The sequence below is a fragment of the Macaca thibetana genome, chromosome 4, assembly GCF_024542745.1.
Source record: "Macaca thibetana thibetana isolate TM-01 chromosome 4, ASM2454274v1, whole genome shotgun sequence".
Classification (NCBI taxonomy): Eukaryota; Metazoa; Chordata; class Mammalia; order Primates; family Cercopithecidae; genus Macaca; species Macaca thibetana.
This window is the reverse complement of record NC_065581.1, coordinates 37,450,160-37,466,332: the sequence shown is the minus strand read 5'-3', so window position 1 is coordinate 37,466,332 and position 16,173 is coordinate 37,450,160. Positions and strand designations below refer to the sequence as shown.

Below are 16,173 nucleotides of genomic sequence, written 5' to 3'. Positions count from 1 at the left end.
GGCATGTTTATCATTTCACATGTTTGAGCGTCCATCTGTCAAATAAATAAAATAAAAGTGGAACTGCTGAGTCAGAAAGTGCACGCATTTATAATTTTGATAGACATGGCCAAATCGTCTTCTGTCGGATAGCAGCACGTATTCTTTAACCCAGCATCTAGCCTTAAGTACTCTCTCCATCTTTTGTTGTCCATAAATAACAAAGTTAGGACTTAGCTTCAGGCATAAACCACCTCCTCTGTTTGTCCACTCAAATGTAATCTGCAATATGTCAAAGGCCTCTTAGGTGACAGACACTTGCTGGGTGCTGAGAAACAAAGATGCACAAGACACAGGTGCTGTCCTTGGAAGTGAGTCTGGAAGCTGGGGGGAGGAAAGGCAAGAAGGAAGGGATGTGCAAGAAGAGTTCCTACTACTGTCCATCAGGCCCTAAACACGCGCGGAGGAATGGACCTCCTTATCCCATCACCCAGCAGAGCAGGGCATGGATCAGGTGCCCAGTACACACCGAAGGGGTGAAAGGTTAAATCACTGAATGTCTGGTGTGGAGGAAACAGGGAAAGGCAGCAGATTGGAGCATCCACTGAGAGTCTCGCTCTGTCGTCCAGGCTGGAGTGCAGTGACGCAATCACAGCTCACTGCAGCCCTGACCTCCTGGGCTCAAGCAATCCTCCCATCTCAGCTTCCTCAGTAGCTGGGACTACAGGCACATACCACCATGCCCAGCTAATTTTTGTATTTTTTGTAGAGATGGGATCTCATCATGTTGGCCAGGTTGATCTCAAACTCCTGGGCTCAAGTGATCCTCCAAACACGGCCTCCCACAGTGTTGGGATTACAGGTGTGAGCGACTTTTCTTGAGGATTAATTTCATCATATGAAATTCTGAGTCAGAGGAGCTAAATGTCTGCTGGCTTCCTGACTCACGAAGGTCAGTTTGAGACCAGGCGCGGTGGCTCATGCCTGTAATTCCAACTCTTTAGGAGGCCAAGGTAGGCGAATTAGGATTTCAAGACCAGCAACATGGTGAAACCCTGTCTCTACAAAATACAAAAATTAGCTGGGCATGATGGCTGGTGCCTGTAATCCCAGCTAGTCGGGAGACTGAGGCAAGAGAATTGCTTGAACCCAGAAGGCAGAGGTTGCAGTAAGCCGAGATCACGCCATTGCACTCCAGCCTGGATGACAGAGAGAGCCTCCATCTCAAAAAAAAAAAAAAAATTAATTAATTAAAAATCAGTTTGATTGGTGAGGAGGTGTGAAGGTCAGGAATGATCTGGAGGCAGATCTGAGTGAGTGGAGTTTGGGAGGTCCTCTGATTAACCCTGGACAATGGGCATCTCCACCAAATAAGCCAGAGGACCTCTGAGTTGAGACAGAGGTGAAGAAGGGAGGATACTAGTGCGAGCTGCCCAAGAGAAGTTCCCCATTTCCCCACTCTGGGGTGGAATGCAGCTGCTGTGTGGGATACAACCATTCTCCCTGCCCGCAGCAAACTAGGGCACACCCTTTGCAGTCCAGAGTCCGCACCCTCCTGGTGTGAGCTATGGAAAGGATGCCCATCCCCTGCCCTACCAACCAGATTCCAAGCCTCGGAAATTGATCTGACAGTTTGGAAACTCCAGCTGCAACCCCAGGAATGCAGGTACCCATTTCTCTATTTGGGGAAGGAAACCAGCATAGTTTCAGCTCCTCTGGTTCATGTCCTAGAATTTTAGATAGAACGGTAAAATATATAACGCTTACAAAAAAAAAATCAAAAACCAATCAAATCCACCCCTGTTTTACAGATAAGGAAACTCAGTCCCAGAGAGGTGAAGTGGGCTGCCTGAAGTCACACAGAGGGTAAGAGGCCGAGCAAGATCTGGAAACAGGGCTCCTGGCTCTGTACCCAGTGCTCTCTGCTCTGAATGAGGGGGTGGGGGTGGGGATGGTGATCTAGACGTGGCTATGGGAAGCCAAAGAGAAGAGAACTGTGCCAGAGCTGGAGGCAGGTTCAGAGCTGGGGTCGTGGGTGGGAGTCATCTACCTACACCTGTCCCAGTTTCTAGATTGTAAATCCTTCAGGAATTCCTGATATTCCACTTATGTCCAAGTTCCCTGCTTGGAAGCAGGTTTGCCAGCGTGGGTTTCAGAGTGTTGTCAGCCCTGAGAAGGGAGGCATGGTGTGGGGAAAAGCAGCCTGCTGTGGGCTGGGGTTGCTGGGCAACCAAGCCCAAGGATCACCTTGAGGGAGAGCTGTCCCAGCTCTGTGCTCCCCATGGGCGCAAGGTGGCTTCTAGTAGTGACTCAGGGCTCATGGTCAGTGTTCCTGGGAACAGAGTAGGAAGGGGTGGCAGCCAGCCCGGATCTCCTGTTCCCTGGACAGAGGCTGGTGGACATCTCCTCCTGGTCTCTTAGGACGTTGACTCCCCTTTGGAAGCTGCTTTGAAAGTTTTCCAGAACTTGATTTTACCTGCATTAAATCCTTAGGAGAGTCTCACCTTGGAATTGAGCTTTTGAAATACTTTTCTGGGTACCCTTGAGCCCCTGGCCTAGCCCCAGCCAGGGATTCCAAGGGGTGAGGGACATGTGTCTTCCTTTCTCCTGAGGTGGAAGAACAAGAAAACAATTTCCCTCCTACAGCAGACAGACGTGCATGAAATGGTGAAATAACAAACCACCTCTGACATCAGCAAGGGCCTTCAGGTACTTCAGCTCCTGGTAATCCTCACAGCACCCCTACAATAGATTTTTAAAATCCCTTCTACAGGTAGGGACATTGAGGCACAGAGAAGTCATGTCACTTGCCCCAGGACACAAAGAGGAAAGAACCCAAGGACAGGGCTCCATAGCTCTTTGCCTGGAAAGAGTGACTTAGATCCATTTCAAGTCGTTGTCCCGGAGGCCCAGCCCTCACTCCCATAGACTCCAAGCCTCCCCAAGAGCTGACTAGCTTTATTTTCAAATTTTATTTTATTTTATTTTTTGAGATGGGATCTCGCTCTGTCGCCAGGCTGGAGTGCAGTGGCGCAATTTCTTGCAGCTCACCGCAACCTCTGACTTCCTAGTTCAAGCGATTTTCCTGCCTCAGCCTCCCGAGTAGCTGGGATTACAGGCATGCACCACCACGCCCAGCTAATTTTTGTATTTTTAGTAGAGACGGGGTTTCACCATGTTGGCCAGGATGGTCTCGATCTCCTGACCTGGTGATCCACCTGCCTCGGCCTCCCAAAGTGCTGGGATTACAGGTGTGAGCCACCGCACCCAGCCCTGACTAGCTTTTTAACCACAAACTCACTCTAAAGGAAACTGGAAAACACTGGTAGGTCAGTGTTTTCAAAATTTTGGGGCTGAAACTCACAGTAAGAAATGCATTTAGGCCAGGTGCAGTGGCTCTCCCCTGTAATCCCAGCACTTTGGGAGGCTGAGGCCGGAGGATCACCAGAGCCCAGGAGTTCAAGACCAGCTTGGGCAACATAGCGAGACCCTGTCTCTATTTTTTTTTTTAAAGAAATGTATTTAACACCACAATGCAGTAACCAGACACACAAACATGATCATAGCTCTTACGATAATTTGTAATTATTCTGTTTATTTATAAATATGTAAAATCAAAGTTGCATGAAGTAACACTTTTACTGCCCGTGAAACACCCTGGCATTTTCTATTATCTGCTGTTCTATCTCATTATTTCTAAAAAGTACTCAAGTGGCTCCCTAAATTATTTCCATGACTTGAATTTTGAAAAGCACCCTGGTAGATAGGAGTTTGGATCCCCCCGCCCGACCCTTGTCAGCAGGAGGGCAAAGCTGGCAGTGAGGACAAAGGTCTGATTCTGTGTACTTAGTGCCTGGCATTGAACTGCACCCTGTGGGGACACAGGAAAAATACTCCTTCCTGGATGTCGCCCTCAAGTCATTTACAAGCAAATGAAAAAAGGCCACACATAAAACAAAGCCAAAGCAAGTTAAAGGCAGAAAGAATAGGTGCCTCTGAAGGACTGTATTATTTTGCCAGGACTGTCATTGCAAAATACCACAGGCTGGGTGGTTTCAACAATAGAAATTTATTTTCTAACAGTTCTGGAATCTGGGTGTCTAAGATCGAGGTGCCAGCAGGGTTGGTTTCTCCTGAGGCTTCTGTCCCTGCTTGCAGACGGCTGTCCTCCTACAGTCATCCCTCTGTGCACATGCACCCCTGGGGTCTCCTTGCATGTCCACACTTCCTTTTCTTAGAAGGACACCAGCCATATTGGATTAGGACCCACCCTGACGGCCTCATTTTACTTAATTGCCTCTTTAAAGGCACTATCTCCAAACAGTCACATTCACAGGTAGTGGGAGTTAAGACTTCAACATATGAATTTGGGGGACACAGTTTAGTGTCCTACTATGTGTGCAGCACATTAGCTCATGTGTTTTCACCCTAACCTGGGCGCTGCAGGCCTTATTCCTACTTTTTTGGGGTTTTTTCTTGAGACAGAGTTTCGCCCTGTTGCCCAGGCTGGAGTGCAATGGTGTGGTCTCGGCTCACTGCAACATCTGCCTCCCAGGTTCAAGCAATTCTCCTACCTCAGCCTCCCAAGTAGCTGGGATTACAGGCGCCCACCACCACACCCGGCTAATTTTTGTATTTTTAGTAGAGACAGGTTTTCACCATGTTCGCCAGGCTGGTCTTGAACTCCTGACCTCAGGCGGTCCGCCTGCCTTGGCCTCCCAAAGTGCTGGGAGTACTAGTGTGAGCCGCCACACCCAGCCTTATTCCTATTTTAAAGATGAAGAGTCTAAGATAACTGTTTTGGAAAATAAAGAAAAAAAAAGGCCAGGCACAGTGGGTCACGCCTGTAATTCCAGCACTTTGGGAGGCCAAGGCGGGTGGATCACCAGGTCAAGAGATTGAGACCATCCTGGCCAACATGGTGAAACCCCGTTTCTACTAAAAATACAAAAATTTGCTGGGTGTGGTGGCAGGCACCTGTAGTTCCACCTGTTCGGGAGGCTGAGGCAGGAGAATCGCTTGAGCCCAGGAGGCAAAGGTTGCAGTGAGCCGAGATCGAGCCACTGCACTCCAGCCTGGCGACAGAGTGAGATTCCAGGAAAAAAAAAAAAAAAAAAGAGAGAGAGAGAGAAAGAAAAGAAAGAAAGAGAGAGAGAGAAAGAAAGAGAGAGAGAAAGAAAGAAAGAGAGAGAGAAAGAAAAGAAAGAAAGAAGAAAGAAGGAAGGAAGGAAGGAAGGAAGGAAGGAAGGAAGGAAGGAAGGAAGGAAGGAAGGAAGGAGAGAGAGAAAGAGAGAAAGAGAGAGAGGCTGGGCACGGTGGCTCACGCCTGTAATTCCACACTTTGGGAGGCTGACTTGGGCGGATCACCTGAGACCAGGAGTTCGAGACCAGCCTGGCCAACATGGTGAAACCCTCTCTGTCCTAAAAATAAAAAATAAAAAAAAATAAAAAAATAAAAATAGTTGGGTGTGGTGGTGCATGCCTGTAGTCCCAGCTACTCGGGAGGCTGAGGCACAAGAATCACTTGAACCAGGGAGGCGGAGGTTGCGGTGAGCTGAGATCACACCACTGCACTCCAGCCTGGGCAACAAGAGCAAAACTCTGTCTCAAATAAAAAAAGAAAAAAAAAATGAGGAGGGCCGGGGCCAGTGATTCACACATAATCCTAGCATTTTGGGAGGCCAAGGCAGGTGGATCATCTGAGGTCAGGAGTTCGAGACCAGCCTGATCTAAAAATACAAAAATTAGGCATGGTGGTGCATGCCTGTAGTCCCCACTCCTTGGGAGGCTGAGGCAGGAGAATTGCTGGGACCTGGGAGGCGGAGGTTGCAGTGAGTCAAGAGTATGCCACTGCACTGCAGCCTGGGTGACAGAGCGAAACTCTGTCTCAAAAAAAAAAAAAAAAAAAAAAAATTAGGCTGGTGTTGGGATCAGCTGGTAATGGCCAGTGGTCTCCCAGCTGAGGAGGAATGTCGCAGCATTTGGGTTCACACTTTGCCCCTCACATGTCACCTTGCTGTGGTTGAAGCAGGTGGGCTAAGTTTTAAAAGGCCATCCTATACTTACCTGGCAGGGGAGATACTATGATCACGAAAGTGGTTTTCCCAGGGCGAGGCTTATCCATCACACCCTGGATGTGCTGACCCCTGCGATTTCCCCAAATGAAAAAAAATTCAAAGAAAGTAAAAGGCCATCCTGCTATGCAGACAGGAGATGGATGAAGCTGGAGGAGTGGCAGGAGGAAGTGCCTAGGCCGGGCCTCATAGCTTTGTCCAGATGGAAGGAAGAGGAGAGCTTTCCAGGCTGGGACAGTGGGAGCTGAAAGGGCCCACTGAGAACTCCTCCCATGTCATTGGGGTGCCTGGCCAGGGGACTGAGGCCTGGAGAGGAGGAAGTGATGCAGTGCTCGCATGTTTATCTCATGTGAAGGCTTGTCTTCTCACTCTTCTCAAGGCCAGGCAGTGCCATTCATTCCTCTGTGTTCCCCATCCGGCCTAGCGTGCCGTTCAGAATGAAGATCTCCGGGTATCCATAGAACCCTCTAGACACGAGACCGTGGGAGGAAGTGGGGCAGTGGGTCTCAGTCTTATGCCCCTGACCTTTAAAGGTGTATAAGGTGTGTACCTGAGGAATAAACAAGCAATTGCTAGTTACAAACACTCCTAGTGCATGAGGGCACGGTATATTTTTCCCGCTGTTTTTAACTTTCCACGAGAGACACCCTTCCGCCAGTATGGAGTCAGCATCAGAGGGTCCTTTCTGTCTTCCGGCTCGTCTTCCTTTCTTCCCTGCATCCACTGGAATTCGCCAGGTCCTCCCATGTTTCTTTGAGTGAGGTTTTTGCTAGACAAACCCATCTTTCTTTGACTAAAATCAGTCACCTCTCATGCTGCCTACTATTTCACCAAAAGTAGGTGGTGTGCTGGTAAGTGTTGCACATCCAGCTCTCCAGAGGAAAAAAGGCATATCCATTACCCCAAAAGAATCAATAATAGTAAAGTGCAGCAAAGTAACTAGGAAGTGCTGTGCTGTGAGTATATGTTACCTTTGTTTTGAACATAATTTATTTAATTCTGAGTTTATAGCATGCATTCTCAACGGAGGCAAAAACTGATTCTTGGTAGGGAAACAAAACAAAAAATCTTGCTGGGTGCAGTGGCTCACACTTGTAATCCCAACAATTTGGGAGTCTGAGGAGAGCAAATCGTTGGAGTCCAGGAGTTTGAGAACAGCCTGGGCAACATAATGAAACCCTGCCTCTACCAAACAAATACAAAAATCAGCCAGGTATGGTGGTACATGCCTTAGTCTCAGCTACTCTGGAGGTTGAGGTGGGAGGATCACCTGAACCTGGGAGGTGGAGGTTGCAGTGAGCCGTGATCGCACCACTGCACTCCAGCCTGGGCAACAGAATGAGACTCTGTCTCAAAAAAAAAAAAAAAAAAAAAAAAAAAAGCAAAAAACTTAATCCTTTTATGTATAAAGCACAGATATATATCCAGTACTTCAGCAGATATGTAGTATCTGTGATATTGAATGTTTATGAGAGAGTGATGGTAGGAGATTGGAGGAGAAAAATGTCTTGAAAGTCTTCTCAGGAGGCAATGATGAACAAAAGGTTGAGAAACACTGTTCATATAATTTATTTTAATTTTAATGATGGCTGAGTTTAACAACCAGTTCACTAAATTCCTGAATATTTAACCATCTGCTCTTGCAAGCCTATGTGAGCTGGCTCCAACACACTCCCAGACCTGCCCCCTTGGGGTGAAAGATGCCCCCAGGCCCCTGCCACCCAAGCGGTACATCTCTTCCACCAGAAGAGATGGCGGTGAGTGGTGCTGCTGGGGCTCCAAACAAATCAGTGGGGGTCACCTCCCCTGTCAGGCGCTGAGTCCCTGCCTGAGCCCCTGGCCCCTGGGTCACGTCATCCCGCCCCTCAGCGGTTCTCCTCTCTAATAGCCCCAGGACCTAATCAGCATGGCAGATGGGTGGTGGCATCCTGCAGGCCCCCCAACCCAACAGGGCACAACAGGGATTTGTGCACACGCCCTCACCCTTGCCCTGGAAAGGAGGCTCAGGGAATCCAAATCATCTTTGTTCGGAGCCTCTGGTCGGGTGGTTCTGCTGAAAGGCCTACCTCAGGCATGGGGGTCAGGCAGGGAGGGGCTCACTTCCCATTGGGAATCAGAGGGGCCCATTCAGCGATGTGCCTCCTAATCAGATGCTCCCAGGGAGAGTAATGAGGATGACACAGTCCTCAATGCTTGATTAGATTGAGCCCATGGAAACTTGAATAGCTATCGGGCACCCTTTCAGTGCTAGCTGGAGTGGGGGAGGGGGCTTGGGGACAGGCCAGGCATGCAGATCCCAACAGACACAAGCATGGGGCCCCCAATTGGGCCTTCAGCTGCTGCCTGGAGGGAGGGGGCGCGATGGGGGAGGGGAAGCTGTTCTTCCTGGAGCATTGACAGTGGTTGCTCTAATTGCTTTGGGGGAATCGGTCCAGAGTCAACCAAAGGCACTTTGTTTTCTGTAAACAGGGCGGAGAGGAGGCACAGGGAACCAATGGAGAGGTGGTTCCCTTTCTTCCTTCTGCTCTCTGCCTCTCCCCTCTTTGAACCAGTAGGAGTCTAGGATCTTGTCCACTGATCCCAAAGGCTCTCTGGATCCCACACAAAGACACGGTGTGACTCCTCAGAACCTCATTCTCCAAAGGCCTAGTGGCCTCCTGAAAGGGTCAGGCTGAGAAGCTGCCCCAAACAGCGATGTTCCTCTCCAGCCTTGTCCTTGGCCTGCGTTCATCATTGCCCTCCCATGCAGTCAAGGAGTGGGAGTTAATTCGTGTGCCTTCCGTACTGCAAGTCTCCTAGTCAAAGCCCTCATGGTGGGGTGGGGTGACTATTCGAGCCCCCCTCCCTTGAGGCTTCATTTATATGGTGCACTCAGTTACTCTCCAAAGACTCACTGGGAACTCCCCACTTTCTATCCCAAAGGACTGCCCCTATTGTCCCCGGAGCAGCTTCCGGCTTTGGGGCTTTTTCAGGCCTCCCTCAAGAGTCCCCTGAGCCCACCCTGTTCCTTGGAGCTGTGGGAGGCTGGGATCCAACTAGAAGGCGATGGCTGGCCTCCAGCGTGATGCAGGAAGGGCTGGCTACAGGGCTCCAAACTGGAGTGGTGGGAGTCTTGACGGGTGCGCTGCATGCCAGGGAGGGCTGGCCGGAGTTCAGGAGCAGGACTAGCAGTCCTCACACTCACCATGACCCTAACCCTCACCCCAGGGCCTTTGCACATGCTGTGACCTCTGACCAGACCTCTTTTCCTTCTTCTCTCCATTGAATTAACTCCCACTCATCTTTTCTGTCCCAGTGCAATTATTACTTCCTCCAGGAAGCAAGTTCTCTCATTTCTATGTTTACAACAAACCCCCGTGATTACAATTTTCATAGCAAGAACCTGGTGGCATCCTGCAGGCCCCCCAACCCAACAGGGCACAACAGGGATTTGTGCACACGCCCTCACCCTTGCCCTGGAAAGGAGGCTCAGGGAATCCAAATCATCTTTGTTCGGAGCCTCTGGTCGGGTGGTTCTGCTGAAAGGCCTACCTCAGGCATGGGGGTCAGGCAGGGAGGGGCTCACTTCCCATTGCGAATCAGAGGGGCCCATTCAGCAATGCTCCTCCTAATCAGATTTGAGACTGGTTGGAGCTTGCTTTTTTTGGATATGAAAATTTGAATAATATCTGTGTCTCCACTAGAAGCTTCCTGAGAGCAGGTAGAGTGTCTGCTTTTGTTTACCATCACACCCCAGTCTAAAGACTTATTGAATGAAACTGGGCACGGTGGCTCATGCCTATTGTCCCAGACCTGCCTACCTGGGGTGAAAGATGCCCCCAGCCCGCCGCCACCCAAGGCCGAGGCGGGCGGACCACCTGAGGCCAGGAGTTTGAGACCAACCTGGCCAACATGGCGAAACCCTGTGTCTACTGAAAATTTAAAAATTAGCCAGGCGTGGGGGTGCGTGCCTGTAATCCCAGCTACTAGGAAGGCTGAGGCAAGAGAATCGATTGAACCTGGGAGGTGGAGTTGCAGTGAGCCATGATGATCACAGCACTGCACTCCAGCCTGGGCAACAGAGACTCTGTCTCAAAAAAAATAAAAAAGACTTGTTGAATGAATGCATGAAATGAGCTACCACTTCTGTGAGGCCCTCCCATCCATCCCAGTGGCATTCTCCACCCCGTGCTGTGGTCAGCTGTGTATAGTTCTGCCTTTCCAGGTCTTGAGGCAATGAGGGGGCTTAGTGAGAATGTGGGTCGTGGAGCCACTCTGCCTGGGTTCATATTCGGGCTCTGCCAATTACTAGCTAAAGAATAACCTTGGGCAAGCTGCTAAACGTCTCTGTGCCTCGGCCTCCCCATCTGTAAAATAAGGGTAATAGTCAGTGTATTCATGCATATGACATGCTTAGAGCAGGGTGGGGCACTACGTTTTCCAATGAATGTGGATGCTGTTACCATATCTATAGCTGAGGCACCCAGACCCCAGGGCGGGAGCAGCCTAATAGGTGCTCAGTAAAGCACATTATTGATTGAACCAGCAAAGTTTGGGGTAGGTCCTGGAAAAAAAAAGAATACTGAGAGGGGAGTGTGAGCCTGCAGGTGAAAAGGGGTAGACCCTAAGGGCAGGGAGGAATGAGACAGCTGGAAACCCAGCTGTCCCCCGACATGCCCCCACCCTAGAAACGTTTTTTCCATCTGACAGCAGCAATTCACTCAAGGAGCAGCAGTTGATTGCGGTTTGTGTTTTTTCCAATACTCACAGAACCAGCCTCATGGTTTCCCCTCAGAGACACCAGCACCACCAGCAGGCAACCCATCCCCAAAGGTCTGAGTTTCAGCACTATGGGTACTCCTGCAAGCTTCTAAGTTTTAACAATTCTCACTGTTTCCCTTTGTTCCTCCAGCCCTAGGGAAGCCCTGGCTGCTTTCTGCGGCTGTGACTTCCATAATGCTTCAGCGTTCTCTTTTTGCCTTTTCAGTTCTTCAGTACCTAATGAACAATTTGGCACATTCGATTCTCGCTGTTAAAATAACTGGTGTGGGCCGGGGCGCGGTGGCTCACGCCTATAATCCCAGCACTTTGGGAGGCCAAGGCAGGTGGATCCCTTAAGCCCAGGAGTTTGAGACCAGCCTGGGCAACATGGTGAAACCCAGTCTCTACAAAAAATACAAAAATTAGCCTCATACGGTGCCCGGCATGTAATCATGTTCACAGGCTACTTGGGAGGCTGAGGTGGGAGAATGGCTTGAGCTGAGGAAGCTGAGGCTGCAGTGAGCCCAGATCGTGCCACTGCACTCCAGCCTGGGCAACAGAGCAAGATCTTGTCTCAAAAACAAGCAAACAAACAAAACACTGGTGTGGTTTCTGTCTCCTGACTGGACCCTAACTAATAGACTCACTGAATCCTCAAACTCAAGGCTCAGAGTGTTACAGCAGAAGCAGGAGCCAGGCCCCCTCTACCTCTGACTTGCCTCATGGCTAAGAGAAACAGTGGTTTCAGCCCTTTTTTCAGGAATCCTGTGGACTAGAAATGGATGTGCTGCTCACGGGGATATCTAATCAGCTCTGGAAAAACTGGGCCAACAGTTAAACCACACAAACAAAAGAGCCACAGCTCCACACAGAACTGTCTGCTGGGCAAATGCCAAAACAAACGGCCATGGTCTCTGGGCCTCATCAGGGCTGCAGGCTTCCTGGGCCCTCACGGAGGCCTCTCAAGAAGTAGGGGCTAAGGCCGAGTGCAGTGGCTCATGCCTGTAATCCTATCACTTTGGAAGGCTGAAGCGGGAGGATACTTGAGCCCAGAAGTTCAAGACCAAACTGGGAAACAAAGCAAGATTCCCCATGTGTACAAAATTAAAAAAATAGCCAGGTGTAGTGGCTTGTTCCTTTAGTCCCAGCTACTCAGGAGGCTGAGACAGGAGGATCACTTGAACCCCAGGAGGTCGAAGCTGTAGTGAGCCATGATCACAACACTGCACTCCAGCCTGGGAAACAGGGCAAGACTCCGTCTCAAAAAAAAAATAAAATAAAATAATAATAATGAAGAAGAAGGGCCTCAGAGTCTCTCCTTTCTGGACTCCAAGTCTTCTCTCATTCCCACCAGGACTGAGGAACAGCCAAATGAATCAGGCTGCCCTGTTCTGCTCCTCTAGAACATTCTGGCCAAACAGGGAGCCTTCAGTGGTTATTGTCCTCAGTGCATGTCAATGGAGTGACGTGCTCATTACATTCGTCTGGGGAGCTGCTAATCTCATCCTGGACAGCACTAGTCATTATGTCACTAAAGTTCCCCAGGTAATTCTACTGTGTAGTCAAGATTGAAATTTGGCTGGGCGCGGTGGCTCACGCCTGTAATCCCAGCACTTTGGGAGGCCAAGGCGGGTGGATCACCTGAGGTCAGATGTTCGAGATCACCCTGGCCAACATGGTGAAACCCTGTCTCTACTAAATATACAAAAATTAGTTGGGCGTGATGGTGGTCGCCTGTAATCCCAGCTACTTGGGAGGCTGAGGCAGGAGAATCACTTGAACCCAGGAGGCAGAGGTTGCAGTAAGCTGAGATTGCGCCACTGCACTCCAGCCTGGTGACAGAACGAGACTCCATCTCAAAAAAAAAAAAAAAAAAAAAAAAATCCACCAATTAAAGAATGTATTTTGATGGCAATTCTCAAATTTCAGAGTGCATCAGAATCAGCTAGAGGGCATATTAAACCAGGGGCTGTAGAGCCTCGCCCCAAGTTTCTTAGCAGGTCTAGGGTGGGGTCTGAGAATGTGCATTTCTCAAAAGTTCTCAGCTGATGTTCCCGGTCTGGGACTGTACTTTGAGATTGCCTGGGTACAGAGTCCAACAGCCCAGGTTCAAATCCCAGCTCTGTCAGATGCAGTTGACTCTCCACCCGAGAGGGTTTTGGGAGGACTGAAGGGCAAAACTTGGATAAAGAGCCTCATATGGTGCCCGGCATGTAATCACGTTCAGGGAATGTGTTTTCACCATGATATGGTTATTAGTAGGAGAGGCTGCAGAATTCTTGAGCTATAGCATGTGACTTTGAACTATCGTTTTAATCAGAGCCTCAGCTTCCTTATCTGTAAAATGTGGTAATAATATCCTGTGGCTCAGCCCTCCTACAGGCTGTGAAAGGATCAAAGCCGTTCCCAGATGTGAAAGTGTTTGGAAAGCTGGAAAGCCCAGTGAGGGGGTCTGATAAGACGGGGTAAGGTGGGAACGCTTCGTCCTGCAGCCATCGTGTAGGGTTCTCTGCTCTCTAGGGACACTGAAGTAGCAGTTGCACATGCTTGTGAAGCAGGTTCCAATGCCCCTCTCCAGCTGCTCATACGCCTTCCCTGCCACCCCTAGCATTTGGAATGCCAACTTGACATGCCTGGAATGCGGGAGTGGCAGGTTGGCTCTTCAGACATCTAAGGGGAAGAGATGGGGGCGTTGTCACACTCCCAGCTCACTCCCTATCCCAGCAGTATTTCTGCCAGGAAAGGGAATGTGCTGGAAGGGACCGAAGCTGTTCCATCGAAGATTCCCTCCACAGGCCCGCACCACACAGTTCCCATCTCCGTGCCCTTCCTCCTCGACCCTTCACCTCCCTTTCCATCTGCCCACCCATGCCCCTCTGTCCACCTGGCTCCAGGGAGGGGAGATGGGCAGAAGCTGCACCCCCAGCCAAGCCAGGAGGGCAGCGAGGAGACAACCGTTCTCAGGTCAGGAGCTCATCCACTTGGTTTCACAGCCTTTCAGTTCAACTTGCAGACAGATATTGCACATCTGCTAGTATACAGCTAGTTAATATTAATGCTCTGTATTTTCTAAAATATGTATTCCAGAGGAATGTCCTCACAGGGCCTGAGTTGGAAAGAGCTGAGAGCCCTTGGCTGTAAGGACATGAGAAGTGAGGGGCCCCCACACTGCCAGTGGGGACAGGGAAACAAGTGGGTTTGACTTAATTCAGGGGCAGTTTGGCAGAACAGGTCAAAAGTCTAGAAATGTACTTGCTATGACCCAGGGATCCAGGCCTAGGTATCTGCTCTAAGGAGATATCACAAAATGATCAGCCTGCTGGGCAAGGTGGCCCATGCCTGTAATCCCAACACTTTGGGAGGCTGAGGCAGGCAGATCACCTGAGTTTAGGAGTTTGAGACCAGCCTGGCCAACATGGTGAAACCCGGTCTCTACTAAAACTTTAAAAATTAGCCGGGTGTGGTGGCTACTTGGGAGGCTGAGGCACGAGAATCACTTGAACCTGGAAGGCGGAGGTTGCAGTGAGCTGAGATGGTGCCACTGCACTCCAGCCTAGGCAACAGAGTGAGAGTGAGACCCTCCCTCCAAAAAAAACATACGAACAACCGAACAACCAAAATGATCAGCCTGGTTTGAGTCTTGGCTCTAGTGATGGGTGACTTTTTAGCTTCATCCCTAAAATGGGACTTCATGGCATTCCACCACACAGGTTTGAGGAAAAACTGAGACAATGCCTGCCTGTGAGGAGCCTGGGACACAGTAAGTGCTCAATAATATAAGCATCTTGGTTTGGGATCCTCCGGAGGCCAACCCCAAGGCAAGGATTTTGGAGGTAAGCCCAGGAAGCACAAGTGGTAATGTGGGGAATTAAGACCAGGACGAAAGGAAGTCCAGTTTCACCATGTTGGCCAAGCTGGTCTCGAACTCCAGACCTCGTGATCCACCTGCCTCGGCCTTCCAAAGTGCTGGGATTACAGGCATGAGCCACTGCGTTTGACCTTGTTTTGTTTTTTGAGATAAGGTCTTGCTCTGTTGCCCAGGCTGGAGTGCTGTGGTGGAATCACCACTCACTGGAGCCTTGACCTCATGGGCTCAAGAATTCCTCCCACCTCTGTCTCCAGAGTAGCTGGGATTACAAGTGCATGTCGCCACGCCTTAGCTAATTTTTTTTGTTTTTACTTTTTGTAGAGATGGAGTGTCGCTTTGTTGCCCAGACTAGTCTCAAACTCCTGGGCTCAAGCGATTCTCTCTCCTTGACCTCCCAAAATGCCAGGATTACCGGTGTGAGCGAGCTACCATGCCCCGGCATAAGTCCTAGCTTTGTGTGCCTCCGTAATTATTTTATGTGAAACAAAAATCAAACTTTCTCTGGTTTAAGCGACTGACTTGCCTTTTCGGTTACATGTGGCTAAATTTAATCTTTATCTGATGCTGGAGACCAGTGGCTGTCTCACCAGGAAGTTGTCCAAGGGACCCACCCACCTTGGAGACCCAGTGTCATGGTCAGGTGCTATGATGCCAATATCACACCAAGGAGATGATCTCACCAAGAGACGCTACTTCCTCTTGGAGCCTTATTATGCAGTGAAAAAAAGGCTTCCCAGGCAGGGATTTATCCTTTTGGCCCAAATTCCCAGGTGTCTGTTACCTCCTCACTGTCCTCTAGCTGCTCAGAGCTCTGTGGCACCTCCCCAAGCAAGTACTCCACACACCCCCAACCCTTCCCACACTCTCCCTCGAAACGTAGCTGTTCCCTCTGCCCTTCTATTTGATCTCTGCTTGTAGGCAACAGCTAGCACATCTGACATGTGAATTGGAGTTACTGGGTTAATGTGTCATTCTCCCAAGTAATAGATGTGCATTTTTGACAGGGCCCTTCTGGAAACAAGGCCTTATGCCCAGAGCTGAATGACGTAAAAATCCCCAGAAAAACAAGAGGCCGCCCTGGTGCTGGTCTCACTTCCTCTGTTCCACTCCTGTTTCCTCCTTTTTTTTTTTTTTTTTTTTTTTTTTTGAGACAGAGTCTTGCTCTGTCACCTAGGCTGGAATGCAGTGGCATGACCTTGGCTCACTGTAACCTTCATCTCCCGGGTTCAAGTGATTCTCCTGCCTCAGCCTCCCGAGTAGCTGGGATTACAGGCATGCACCACCACACCCGGCTAATTTTGTTTTTTGTTTGTTTGCATGTGTTTTTTGTTGTTGTTTTGTTTTGTTTTTTGAGATGAAGTCTCACTCTGTTGCCCAAGCTGGAGAGCAGTGGCACAATCTTGGCTCACTGCAGCCTCCACCTCCCAGGTTCAAGTGATTCTCCTGCCTCAGCCTCCCAAGTAGCCGGGATTACAGGCATGTGCCACCATGTCCGGCTAATTTTGTTGTTGT

The 16,173-nt window shown here is 49.7% G+C and overlaps 2 protein-coding genes and 1 non-coding gene across 3 annotated transcripts in view; 2 read left to right on the top strand and 1 right to left on the bottom strand.

Moving 5' to 3' along the window:
- STK38 (serine/threonine kinase 38) overlaps positions 1-16,173 on the top strand; it is a 276,943-nt gene that overhangs the window by 121,886 nt on the left and 138,884 nt on the right. The gene's annotated exons all lie outside the window — the stretch shown is intronic.
- The window catches only part of CDKN1A (cyclin dependent kinase inhibitor 1A), a 96,174-nt gene that overhangs the window by 43,892 nt on the left and 36,109 nt on the right, over positions 1-16,173 (bottom strand). The gene's annotated exons all lie outside the window — the stretch shown is intronic.
- LOC126954124 (U1 spliceosomal RNA) lies at positions 6,038-6,197 on the top strand. Its single transcript, XR_007725559.1, has one exon. It is a non-coding gene; the product is annotated as a U1 spliceosomal RNA (small nuclear RNA).